This window comes from Lipophrys pholis, assembly GCF_963383615.2.
Source record: "Lipophrys pholis genome assembly, chromosome: 1".
Classification (NCBI taxonomy): domain Eukaryota; kingdom Metazoa; phylum Chordata; class Actinopteri; order Blenniiformes; family Blenniidae; genus Lipophrys; species Lipophrys pholis.
The window spans coordinates 7,421,070-7,434,406 of record NC_137635.1 but is presented as its reverse complement, the minus strand read 5'-3'; positions in this window follow the sequence as shown (position 1 = coordinate 7,434,406).

Sequence of the window (13,337 nt, the reverse complement as noted above, 5' to 3'; positions counted from 1 at the left end):
ATATGTATGTCATCTCCCATCACTCAGTGGGAACTGGGAAGGGGCGGGGCTTGCTCTCGCCGCTGCCTCGCTCCACGACGTGGACGGCGAGTGAACATCTCGGGCCCGAGGTGAGAGGGAATGTGCTCCTCTGTTTTTGGGAGGAGGTGATAGATGAGGGTTCAGGACGGTGTTCTTCGGGGAGGGAGAGCGATGGATGGAAATAATATTCTTTCACTGGATTCGGCTCCTCGGGGGAGTTTTTGTTTGCCTGCAAACATGAATTCTGCCTTTTCTTTATTCCTCCCCTGTATTTTTTTACTACTTTATTCCTTTCCTTCCACTGTGTCGGTCTGCGCCGTGCCGCCCCACCCAGGTGTACTTTGACCCTGCGTAGCAGAGGGGTTGCCCCCCCCCACCATTCAATGTCCTAGACCTCAGTCATGTGACGCTGACCTGCCATGTTTTACAAGCCTGCAGTGCTGCAGTGGGGCCTCTGAGGAAAAGGGCTGCGCTCCAGCAGCAGGAAACAAAGCTAAACTCAGAGGGGAGTGTGTGTCTGTATTACTCTGTGTGTGTGTGTGTGTGTGGGGCGGGGGGGGGGGGTCAGGAAGCAGTATTTCAAGCACTGGAACTCCACTATAAAAAGTTTGACATCAAGAAGCGTGGAGCTTTCAGGCGACGCTGCATTCGAACCTGCTGCACTGTTTTCTGCCTGCAGACGGAAAGTCTGTGATCAAAGAGGTTTGGAGTTTTTCCACCTGGCCGACGTAGATTCTTCAAATCTTACTGACATGCTGAGATGAGCTCTGGCCTTAATCTCCTCTCTCCTACTTTCCCACATCTCCCCTCCCTCTCCCCGGCTCCCTTGTTTTATTCCCAAATGAGTTGACCTTCACTATCACTCAGCTCTGCAGAGCCGTAAGTCTGCTCTCGCTTGCTCTGCTGCTTAATCTATGGTCGTACGGACGTATCCTGTTGCCCTCCCGTCCTCCTACACCAGGCAGAGGAGGCTTCACACAGCAACGCAGGGACATGAGGGATGACCACAACACACACACACACACACACACACACACACACACACACACACACACACACACACACACACACACACAGCCCCGTCCAGCCTCTCAGATCTGCCGTTTCCCTCTTTGTTCCCCAAATCAGGAGCAGCTGTTCTCCTCCACAGTTGTAAGTCACTCAGTGGAAATTTAAAAGCCATTAACCGAGCCCCTCATTGCTGCCCCACCCCTCTGTGTGTATTAGTGTGTATGTGTGTGTGTGTGTGTGTGTGTGTGTGTGTGTGTGTGTGTGTGTGTGTGTGTGTGTGTGTCTGTCCTGCTTATCTGTGTGGGCACACAGGGACACACACACACATTTGTATGCACACTAGTGTGTTGGTGTTGAAAGTCAAAATCCATTTGAGACGGCGTCTCTGGACGTGTCCTCTTGTTGGATCGGGAGTTAAAAGATTTCAGCCTGGTCGCTGTGTGACAGCGACACAATCTGCCTCCTGCCCCCTGGAGGGGGGGCGAGGGGGGGAAGGGAGGGGGGGGTCACACCGGGTCATGTTGTCTTTCAGTGTGGAACAACAAAAACAAGCTCTGCTGAAATAGCTCGCTGCTTGTCCTCTTTCTGGGCTGAGCCAGCAAATTACTGAGCCAAGAAACGACAACAAGCTGGGAGCCTTTCAGAAGGAGAAGGCCTTCAGCTCTCCTCCTCCACCCTTCTCCGCTCCTCCATCACTCCTCCTCCACCCTCTGCCACTTCTCCATCACTCCTCCACCCTCAGTAGCTCCTCCTTCTCCCTCAGCCACTCCTCCATCAGTCCTCCACCCTCAGCCGCTCCTCCTCCACCCTTCTCCGCTCCTCCATCACTCCTCCTCCACCCTCTGCCACTTCTCCATCACTCCTCCACCCTCAGCCGCTCCTCCTTCTCCCTCAGCCACTCCTCCATCAGTCCTCCACCCTCAGCCGCTCCTCCTCCACCCTTCTCCGCTCCTCCACCCTCAGCCACTCCTCCATCACTTCTCCTCCACCCTCAGCCGCTCCTCCTCCACCCTTCTCCGCTCCTCCATCACTCCTCCTCCACCCTTCTCTGCTCCTCCATCACTCCTCCTCCACCCTCCGTTGCTCCTCCATCACTCCTCCGCTGACGGAGCAGATAAACCAGGAAGCAGAGATAGAGACGAGAAGTTGGGATGAACAAAGTCCAAACCCAGGTTCTTTCTTCTGTTTTCCTTTTGTTTCCTCCTCTTCCTCCTCCTCCTCCTCCTCCTCCTCCTCCTCCTCCTCCTCCTCCTCTATCTCCGATGGAGATCTCTCATTTCCTGCAGACCCAATGTTGATTTCATACTGGAGCTTAGAGTGGGAGTCTGGGAGGTGGGGGGAGGTGGAGCGGGCCAACAACAACCTTCACCTCCACTTCTCTCAACTCCTCCTGCTGATTTCACTTTTTCTTTCTCTCTCTCGTCACCATCACCTCCACCTGGGAGACGAGCAGCACAGGCGTCATCGGTTCATAAGTTAATGAGGTCGTTCAGCAGGCCAGACTTCATCCCCAACAGTTGCTCGTCTTCGCTTCATGTGATTGTAGGAAGTGGATGAAGAGGAGGAAATGGCAGCCGCTGCTGTTGAGGAAGAGATTTGGACTTTTGTTTGAGTTTGTTTGGGAAGAGAATGTGACACTGAAGTGGAAACGGCGGCTGAACCTCGATCCCCCTGCGGAATTCTTCAGGCTCTTCTCCGCCCGCTTAGTGGATCTTTTCATTTCATCAGCAATTTAACACATTAAAAGACCAGGACCTTCAGCGTGTTTTATACTTTCTCATTTAATAAATGCAGTTTTATGTGATCTTAATGATTTTCCTTCTTCTATACATCCTCCCCATAATTCACTAATCCCAGGGTAGAATCAACAAATTCCAAATGCTCATACAGTATCCGTTGTTTTAGTGTTATTATGCTCACACTTTAGTAAAATCTAGATCTTAACCCACAATTTTTTTCTGATTTAAACCTTTTGGCCTCTTTTTTTTGCATGTCCAATATTCCTTTAATAGAAAATGACCACACTGGAATTAAATGTTGAAGATGTTTTATTCAGATGTAATAGTGTTAATTCCTGAAAATACAACTGAACCAGATAAGAGGTTACAATTACTTGAGCAATTCAAACAATGCTCAACATTTCTTCCTTCATTAAATGTAATTCAGGCAAATACACAGTTTGCACCTTTACCAACGACTCTGGAGAGATAGAACACGTTTCGCACTTAAAGAAGCACTTTTCATTTAATTTCAAGTAATCTGTAATAAATTACTACTGACACTGCTTGTTCATGCAAGAGCAGTTTGAGTGATTCATTGAATTAGTGAGAGACGTGAGTCAGTTTGAATCCAGAGGTCATCAGCCAGTAAATGACCTCCGTGGGACCAGACGACAGCCCGACAGAGGAAACGGTAGGTGAGGGGAGTGCCAGTTTCTGTTCTCTGTGACGTTGACCTTTGCTCACACGCAGGCGAAGCCGTCGCCTCAAGAAAAGCCCAGATGAATCACCAACACCCGGACCCAGTCATCCTTCTTTCTCTGCATTTCATTCTTAATCATGTGGTGGCCTGAGCAGCAGTAACCAGGGGAGCTGGAGAAACAAAAAGCAGAAGTCAGTCGGTCGTGTCTTTCTGGCACCGACACTAATAACACACACGGATCGTGTTCCAGATCGTGACGCTGAGATAAGAGTGGCACGCGGCTGATTTCTGTGCCTCACTTCCTTTCTGTCACTGAGCAGAGATCAGGCCTTCAGCCTTCAGCTTTCACTTCCTCCTGCAGCAAACCACACCCATCTGTTACCACGACAACTTCCCTAAACCCAGTGCTCTCATGCCAACACACACACACGCACGCACACACACACACACACACATTCACGCACGCACACACACACGCACACACACGCACCCACACACACACACACACACACACACACACAGGAAACTCCCGCCATTGCGGAGGCCGTCCAGCTCAGGTTAGCTGAGGTCGTCTCCAGCGTTCATTGACGTGATCTAATATTTCCACCGCCGTGTCGCAGCGACGCACTGAGGCTTTATTTTTATTTATTTTTAGCACAAATTCTAACCTTGAGGTTCTTCAATGTCTGATCATCAGCTTCTGTCGGTGGAGACGCTGCCACTGTCTGACCACAACATGAAGCCCCAGTCTGACACACACACACACACACACACACACACACACACACACACACACACACACACACACACACACACACACACACACACACACACACACACACACACCACACACACACACACACACAAAGAGACAAACAGAGCTGCATTGCGTGACTGAGGCTTCACACCTCTTTCTCTCTTTGACTCAACGAGAGCCTGAAAAAAATCTCTCACTCACAGTAATGTGAGAGGTGTGTGTGTGTGTGTGTGTGTGTGTGTGTGTGTGTGTGTGTGTGTGTGTGCGTGTGTGTGTGTGTGTGTGTGGCACCAAACTGACTATGCCCTTGCTTGGCCTCTGTCTTTGTCATTTACACACCCACTATTTCTGCACGCAAACCTCATGCAGAAATAGACTCGTCTTCCTTTACACTCCTGCTCCAGCACCCCCCCCCCCCCCCCCCCCCCCCCCCCACACACACACACACACACGAAGCCCCAGTCTGACACACACACACGCACACCCCACCCCCACTCCCACCCCCCTGCAGTCAGTCAAACTCAAATCAGCAAAACAAACCTCACACGCCTGTGAGTTTCTACCATGCAGCTTTGCAGCAGTTCACACTGGAGCCTGAGAATTCTCTGCTGGTAATTTGTGAATGAACTCGCTGACACAGTGTTGGTTGTCTCCGGGGACTCTGCTCCACGCCACGCATTCTAAAGGTGTGAGCTGCTCCAGGTAAACAGTGAGCTCTGTGGATCATTCTCCTCCTCCTCGCTCCCGTCGTCACTTTAAGGGAACAATAAGGTGTTCCCTTAAGTCTGCATGTGCAACTGGCGGCCAGAACAACATGGCTGCCCCCTGAGCCGCAGCACCGCTGACCCGAAGGGCTGTGGCAGCGCCACCCGGTGGTAACATGCTGACATTTCCCAGAGGTCAGTAATAGATGCTTGTTCCTCGGTGTGGTGAGTTTGAGCGTTCAGCCTCAGGAGGCATTGCTCCAGGGTCCGTGTGATAAAGTAAACCTGTTGTTTATCCTATAAAAACGGAGATGGAAAAAAAATCCTCGTATTGGAGAAATCCCACATCTGGTCTTATTAAAGCGACGAGCATCAGCAGCTCCGGCAGCAGGTAGTCCGCCATGTTGTTTAGTGACGTCACGGAGAGGGAGGCGGGGTTATAGGTCTTGTCCGACCACACGTCAAAGCCGAGGCGGCGTTTTCTAATTCCTCCTCTGTGGAACTCGTCCACTAGGACCCTGCTACACGTTCAGTGCTCCGACCTTAATGATGGTAACGACTGATTACTACTACGAGTATCTACCAGCCTGCTTCTTCTTCTTTGTTTCTTCTTCTTTGTTTCTTCTCTTCCATTAGTACGCAGGTTGGGTGAAATTGTGACGGAAGCATTTTTGTGGATGTGAATGAGAGCGTCTCTGATTCTGTGACTTTAGAGGAGACGGAGACTTTGTACCTCTGAGTTTAAAACACAACTTTAATTCCTTCACTCCAGAATGAGATTGAGTCATGAATACAATCCTGCAGATGCAAGACTAATGGTTGTCCTGGTGAACCTGCATTCAGAAGCACAATCAAATCACCATTTCACAGTCATTAGGACGTCTAACAGCAGGCCAATGTGAGCCATCAGTCACAGTCAAACATTAATGAGTAATCAAAGAGATTGTTGGAGCTGCTTCACCTCCACCCTGCTGCATTTCTCTTTCTCACACTGAGATTGTCACCATGGTCCTCCACTCGTCTGCTCAATCAGATCCTTTGCAACTCAGGTATTTTGATTTGAAGTTGTGATAAATACTTCATTTTCTGGAAATGAGGATTGAAATATGTTTGTACAGACAACACTGTGTGCGTGTGTGTGTGTGTGTGTGTGTGTGTGTGTGTGTGTGTGTGTGTGTGTGTGTGTGTGTGTGTGTGTGTGTGTGTGTGTTGGAGGGAGATTCACCAGCTGTGAGGGATCAGTTTCTGGACTGTAAACATGGCAGGGACCCCCCACTCCCACACCCACACCCACACACACACACACACACACACACACACACACACACACACACACACACCTCAAAAAGGGGTCCTTTTGAAATGCTGGCGCTTATGGGTGCCCTTCTCCCAAACACCCCAGCCCCATAACCCTCCCCCTTTCCTTTTCGTGTTTCCTGTTGAGCTGGCTAGACTCCTTTGACAGATTTACAACTCCGAGGTCAAAGTTTTCCGACGGCAGCAGATAAATCCCCCCCCCCCCCCCATCACCTGATAAAAACACACTCAGAACAGCCGCTCTGCACCCCCCCCCCCCCCCCCCCCCCGTACACACACACACACACACCACACACACACACACACATACACACACACACACACATACACCCACACATCCCTTTCATGTCTGATGTGCCCTGGGTTTCTTTAAGAAAGTGTGTGTGTGTGTGTGTGTGTGTGTGTGTGTGTGTGTGTGTGTGTGTGTGTGTGTGTGTGTGTGTGTGTGTGTGTGTGTGTGTGTGTGTGTGTGTGTGTGTGTGTGAGAAAGAATGCAGGACATTGTTCCTAAACCATAAAGGCTCTTCATGTTTCAATTGTTTTTTAAAGGGAGGTCTGGTATCTTTTTCTTCCGCCGCTCTTCCTCTTGTTGCTCTTTCTTCTTTTCCCGCCATCTGATTTTTATGTTTTGGTCGCAGTGTGGTTCCCACTTTGTTTCTGTCTCCAGCCCGATAAGAGGAGCAGGAGCGTGTGTGCTTCATTCCACCCGCATGGCATCAAATGTATTATGTTCCTCTCTCTCTCTCTCTCTCTCTCTGCTTTTTATTCGTTTGCCTTTTATCACCATGTCTGTGTCAAACATCTCCAGCTTTACTGGGAAGACTGGAGAAAAGAATTGAGAGGAGAAGTGAAAGACAGGCTGAGAACACACACACACACTCACACACACAGTGTGTGTGTGTTCCAGGATGGGAAGCGATTCGATCAGAATTCACGATCTTCAAGCGAAAGCACAGGAAGCTTCTCCCATAAAGTCTACAAGTCTTAGTGTTTGTCATTTGATGCTCAGTGGTTGTGGGCTGGTGTCAGATCCCTACTGGAGATATTCAGTTTTCTTCAGTCTGATGACTGCAGGACAGTAGAATTACAACATGTGATCATCTGTCAGTTATCATCTGATGCATGACCTTAGTTTTAAGGTTATATTCCTCCGTTGGACTTTGTTTATTTGTGATATCGTTGCTTGTAATGGAGAGGATGTCACCGCTACACATGAAAAACACAAAACCTTCATGACACTGGCTCGGTGGCGTCTGTTTACACCACAACAGAGGTCAGAGTCACTGGAAACGCAACTTTCTGAAAACTTCCTGTCGGGTTTCGTCACCGTAGATGGTGAAAACGGTGCATGAGCACCATGGTAACTCATTCCTCTGCGCATGCTCAGTAGAGCCAATCAGAAGAAAGTTTCCTCCGTGGTGTCATGACTCCCAGTCCTTATTCTCCTGGAATTGGTAGTTTTATTTTGACAGTCACCATAATAACAATCCAACTTGGTGGTCTGTCCACTAGAATGTCTTTGTTCTCCTGTTGTTAATGTTTAGAGCTCACTGTTCTCTGCCGTGTGCGTGCGTGCGTGCGTGCGTGCGTGCGTGCGTGCGTGCGTGCGTGCGTGCGTGCGTGCGTGCGTGCGCGCGCGTGCTTTCAGTACTAAAACTAACAACAGCTCCACCTCGTGGCCTGGCATGATAACTACATCATCTCCAGTGTTTCTGCCGTTGCCGTGTGAACGGACATCGTTTTAAAACAGTTGTATTGTCAACAGTGAAAGAAAAATGCAAAGTGTATGATGTAAACAAGCCTCAGCCTTCATCCTGCTGGGAAACAAACTGGCTGGTCTGCTGCTCTCCACTGCCAACCTTGTAAATCAGCATTGATTTTCCTCTAATTTGAAGCTTACAGTAATATTATATCCTGAGCTCACGATAACAACAGTCTGCGATATGCACACACATTCCTGCTGCGCTGCTGGATCAATGGGTGTGATTGATTTGGTGGAGCGCCGGCCGTCAGTCCTGATCAATGTTATCTTGGGTGATGGCCACAGACCCTCCATCACTGTCACTCAAATGTGTGTGTTGAAATAAGTGAGGGTGAGTCTCTATCGCTTCATCACTGCTGAGATGTAGAGTTTTCCTTTGGCTTGAGTTTTAGCAACAGTTGTGCAGATATAAACTCTGCCTGGAGAAGAATGAGCAGGGCTGATTAAACATGCATGATGCTGGAGGACAAATACACATTGGTTTTTTAGCCTTTTTCTAGGAGCAGACAGTGGAGTGTGTGTGTGTGTGTGTGTGTGTGTGTGTGTGTGTGTGTGTGTGTGTGTGTGTGTGTGTGTGTGTGTGGGTGTGTGTGTGTGTGTGTGCGTGTGTGTGTGTGTGCGTGTGTGTGTGCGTGTGCGTGTGCGTGTGCGCGTGCGCGTGCGTGTGGTGCCTCTCCAGACACCAGTGATAACGTGACATGAAGGAGCTTCGGTCTGAAGAACGACTGATGATGCTGAAACAGCAAAGGAGTGTAAACACTCTCATTGATCAGACACACCCTGTCCACAGGTCATCCTGATTCATAAACTGCAACACACACACACACACACACACACACACACACACACACACACACACACACACACACACACACACACACACACACACACACACACACACACACACACACACACACACACACACACACACACACACACACACTCTCCCACCTGGTGGAGGTTTTCACTGATACTGTCGATGTCTCATGGTGACGACGTCAGCTGATTCCCTGGAGCATCAAAATCAAGCTTGAGGAAACTACCTCCAGTTATCACAGTGTGAAACTCAAGGATAGACACACACACACACACACACACACACACACACACACACACACACACACACACACACACACACACACACACACACACACACACACACACACACACACACACACACACACACACACACGTGATCAGATTTGCAGGGATGCACATCAGATATTACCAAACATCACACGCCTTGTGAAACTCAGCCTGTGCTGCAGTGAGCACTTTGTCAAGTGGTGACCTTGAATACTGAGGAGCCCCCCCCCCCCACCCCCAAGGGGCTCTTCACAGATCCGTACCATGGGAATGAGCGATATGATGGCAAAAGAAGAGGAGAAGAAAAAGACTGGAGTGACGGTGCGAGGGGAGTTGAAGCAGAAGAGGGTGGAGGGATGTGGGGATGCGTGTCGGACTCTCTCTGGGGAAATTTTGGGGTGTGGTGGGGTGGTGTGTGGTGGGGTGGTGGTGTGGTGGTGGAGGGGGGAGAGGCCATTTGGGGATCAGCAGATGAACAAACCTGTTGTCCCCCCCCTCGGCCCCGCCATGCAGGACACGCTCTATATATTCAGCAAAGTCCTTGTTTAACCTCGGCAGAGTTTTTATGGCTTTTCACAAGACCTGTTATTGGATTAGGCTTCGCTCCACAGACTCTCCTTCCTCCTCTGATGTTGTGACTGTTCGTCGTTTCTCCTCGCTCTCTCACATCTCCTCTCTCTCCCTCTCATTCCTGGAATCCTCGTGTCAACTCTTTCTCCCGAGGCATGACGAAGGAACCACAACAAAAAACACAGGAAGGAAGAAAGAGGCAGTCCAGTCCGATCTTTTTGGATGTGCCCAGTGGAGGTCACTGCAGTGGTCTGATGTTGGCGGTGATATCAAGCGACAGGCCGGCTTTCCACTCGGACAAACTCGTGTCCTTAAAACAGTGGAGGAGAGGGAGTCTGACGGAGAGGGAGGGAACAACGAGGACACGAGGGGACGAGGATATCAAAGAATAATCAACCAGTGCTGGTAGTGTAACACAGTAATGAGCTGCCAGAGCAGCCTGCATCCACTGGGCCGGCTCCAGCCTGCAGCAGCCCAGAGGTCGACGCTCCGTCACTGATCCACTGACCTTTGAGAGCAAACTTTGATGTTAATGATGCATGATCTGTTTGGCTGAGAGATCGAGAGGAAAGAGTCGGAGGACTGTATTCCTGAAACTAGGCCAGTGGCTGTCTCGAAATGTGGACGCTCCCGTTTCCAACCATTCCCCAGAGGAAGGAGTCAGCCCGGCGTCCGCCGCTGCCGCCGCCGCCGCCGCCGCCGCCGCCGGGCGGTGTTCACCGTCCTCATCCGTCCTGCTCTGCTGCTACATATGAAGCCTTTAAGCTAATGGGACATTCGTCACAGAATAAGCTCATATTTGATCAGCCATTATGGGTGGAGGCTCCCAAAACCCTCATTTTTCCACAATTATAGAACCGCGACGGGTAGGTGGTGTCATGTTGTTAGATTATTCTTTAAAGCTCCATTACATGCTGGCCATTTATTTCCACTGTTTTCTTGCTGCTTCTTATTGTCGTGGTTCTTTAGTTCATTCATATGTTGAACTGGTGTTACGCCAAATTCAGCATCACTTCAGAGAATCGTATTCCGCCCAGTTGAAAACTAAAACTCTGCAAATGACTCATTAAGTGAACCAGACCAGAATAAGATGATTGTGCCACCAAGCAAACCTCAGCGCAGTGAGTCGGTCCTCAGACTGATCCTCACTTAAGCTGTGACAGCATCAATTAGGACGAAACGAGAAAACAGTTGTTTTTTACACTCTGTGTTCACGTAAATAGAAACCCCACCACATTTAAAGTGTTTTCAAGGTCTAATTGAAAAACAAGACCTTCCCCAACATTTCAACCTCCAACCTGGAGTGATGAACGCTTTTCAACGAGCCAAACTCTCCTTCTCTCATCAGGCTGATTCCTCTCCTCCGATTTCTCCTGAGTGGAATCAAACCAGCACAGAGCGTTTCTGATCAACAAAAGACAAAAGAAGAGATGAATGATATTGGAAAGTGAATATTATCAGTAGAATCTTCTCGTATTATAAAGACATTATCCTCTTCTACACACTCCTTCAAAGTTCTGTCATTTTCACAAGGTGTGTGTGTGTGTGTGTGTGTGTGTGTGTGTGTGTGTGTGTGTGTGTGTGTGTGTGTGTGTGTGTGTGTGTGTGTGTGTGTGTGTGTGTGTGTGTGTGTGTGTGTGTGTGTGTGGCACAAACTGACTATGCCCTTGCTTGGCCTCTGTCTTTGTCATTATATTTTATAGATTACCTCAATAACAGTCATTGCACATAGTACTCTTTAAATTAAAATCAAAACTTTTTATGTCTTTTTTTATGATGGGTTATATGATGCAAGTTACTAAAGGGACAGAAATATATAAAGTATATGGAGAAGGAATTAGACACAAAGAGGTTGTTTTACACGTTTGGTTGTACGACTGAAGCCAAATAAAACGATTCAATCCACCAACAAATAACCAAGAATCAATCTACACTGATTTATAGAAACTAGTTTTCTGCACTGGACTGTACCATTTCCTTAGAGTGCTGTGTCCACGTCATGTGTTTCCCTCATTCTGTTGAGGCTGAGAGGTGGAATGACTCAGATCTTCATGTTGGGATGTTTTCCTGGTGCTGCTGCTACCAAACATTCTCATATCCTCACAGAGCTGCTGGTGAAGGAGTGAACAGAGGGGACTGGGAGGAGTGAAGAAGTGAAGCAGAGATTACTGGGAGGAGTGAAGGAGTGAAACAGGTGACTTGGAGGAGTGAAGGAGTGAGCAGAGGTGACTGGGAGGAGTGAAGGAGTGAAACAGGTGACTTGGAGGAGTGAAGGAGTGAGCAGAGGTGACTGGGAGGAGTGAAATAGGTGACTTGGAGGAGTGAAGGAATGAGCAGAGGTGACTGGGAGGAGTGAAACAGGTGACTGGGAGGAGTTAAGGAGTGAGCAAAGGTGACTGGGAGAAGTGAAGGAGTGAAATAGGTGACTGGGAGGAGTGAAGGAGTGAACAGAGGTGACTGGGAGGAGTGAAGGGGTGAGCAGAGGTGACTGGGAGGAGTGAAAGAGTGGAACAGGTGATTTGGAGGAGTGAAGGAGTAAGCAGAGGTGACTGGGAAGAGTGAGGGAGTGAAACAGGTGACTTGGAGAAGTGAAGGAGTGAATGAGTGAGCAGAGGTGACTGGGAAGAGTGAAGGAGTGAAACAGAGGTGACTGAGAGGAGTGAAGGAGTGAAACAGAGGTTACTGGGAGGAGTGAAGGAGTGACGGAGTGAGCAGAGGTGACTGGCAAGAGTGAAGGAGTGAAACAGAGGTGAGTGGGAGGAGTGAAGGAGTGAAGCAGAGGTGACTGAGGATCCAGGAGGAAGGAGGAGTTGACAGCTGTCGGCTCCTTCTGGCTTCAGGCCTTCAGCGCTAACCCATTAGCATGATGGAGCTCCTGGCACACGGCCAACTAGGACAGCGCCACCTTCATCCCGTCGCCTGTCATTAATCTCCAATCACATCTGCTGGCCGGCTCTCCTGCTTCACTTCCCCCTGTGGGCGGAGCCTGAGAGCCTCCTCTGCCTTTACTGCCTCCTCCCACCGCTGCTGGGTTTCTCTTTATTAAACTGCTCTCTGATTGGTTTCTCTTTATTAATCTGCTCTCTGATTGGCTGTGGTTCAGGCATAGTGGATTATGGTGAAACCTCATGTCCCTCAACCAACTGTACTACCATAGTACTCTACTACTGTGCTACCGTACTTCTGTACTGCCGTACTACTGTGCTACCGTACTACCATCCAACAGTACCACCATACTACAGTACTACCGTACTACTGTACTGCTGTACTACTGTTACTGCTGTACTACTGTACTACTGTCCAACCATACTACCATCCAATCGTACTACCGTATTACTGTACTACTGTCCAACCGTACTACTGTACTGCCGTACTACTGTCCAACCGTACTACCATCCAACAGTACTACCGTACTACTGTACTGCTGTACTACTGTCCAACCGTACTATCATCCAATCGTACGACCATAATACTGTACTGCCGCACTACTATCCAAATGTACAATCGTACTACTGTACTGCGTACTACCGTCCAACCGTACTATCATACTACTGTACTGTTGTACTACCGTCAAACCGTACTACAGTCCCACCGTACTATCGTACTACTGTACTGCCGTACTACTGTCCAACCGTAATACTGTACTGCCATACTACAGTCCAACCGTACTATCGTACTACTGTACTGC